Source organism: Tachyglossus aculeatus, chromosome 7, assembly GCF_015852505.1.
Source record: "Tachyglossus aculeatus isolate mTacAcu1 chromosome 7, mTacAcu1.pri, whole genome shotgun sequence".
Lineage (NCBI taxonomy): Eukaryota > Metazoa > Chordata > Mammalia > Monotremata > Tachyglossidae > Tachyglossus > Tachyglossus aculeatus.
The window spans coordinates 14805659-14806827 of NC_052072.1; positions in this window are offsets into that span (position 1 = coordinate 14805659).

The following is a 1169-nucleotide window of genomic DNA, read 5'->3' on the forward strand; positions in this document are numbered from 1 at the left end:
TCTCTCCCCACTCCAGTCCATATTTCACTCTGCTACCAGATCATTTTACTAAAGAAGCGTTCAGTCCAGGTTTTCCCACTTCTCAAGAACCTCCAGTGGTTGCCATCCACCTCCACATCGAAGAGAAACTTCTTACGGTCAGCTTTAAAGCTCTCAATCATCTTTCCCCCTCCTACCTCATCTCACGGCTCTTCTACTAGAGTTCAGCCCTCACACGTCACTCCTCTAATGCCAATCTGCTCACCATACCTCTATCTCTTCTCTCACCACGTTCTGCCTATAGACTGGAATGCCCTCCCACTTCATATCAGACAGACAATTACTCTCTCTCCGTTCAAAGCCTTACTGAAGGCCCATCTCCTCCAAGAGGCCTTCCCTGACTAAGCCCTCCTTTCCTCTTCTCCCACTCCCTTCTGCGTCACCCTGACTTGCTCCCTTTATTCACCCCTTCCACAGCACTTGTGCACATATCCGTAATTTGCTCATTTATATTAATGTCCGTCCCCCCTCTAGACAGTAAGCTTGTTGTGTACAAGGAACATGTCTAACATCGGTTATATTGTTGTATTTTTTCTCTGAATTCTTAGTGCAGTGCTCTGCACAAAGTAAGCACTCAGTAAATACAATTTGATTGATTGATTGCATCATTTTTCCTTCCTTAAATTTCTCCAGCCACAGGAATGGGGATGCTCAGTAGGTAACCATAGAGAAGCAGCGTGGCTCAGTGGATAGAGCAAGGGCTTTGGAGTCAGAGGTCATGGTTCAAATCCTGGCTCCGCTAATTGTCAGCTGTGTGACTTTGGGCAAGTCACTTCACTTCTCTGGGCCTCAGTTCCCTCATCTGTAAAATGGGGATTAAGATTATGAGCCCCATGTGGGACAACCTGATTGCCTTGTATCCCTCCCAGTGCTTAGAACAGTGCTTTGCACATAGTAAGCGCTTAACAAATACCATCATTATTATCTCTCTAATTTATTTATTTATATTGTCTGTCTCCCCCTCTAGACTGTAAACTCTTGGTGGGCAGGGAATGTGTCTGTTTATTGTAATATTGTACTCTCCTAAGTGCTTAGTACACACACAATAAGCGTTCAATAAATACAATTGATTGAATGAATGAATGAATAAGGAAATCATAATAATAACTGTGATGTTTGTTAAGCACTGG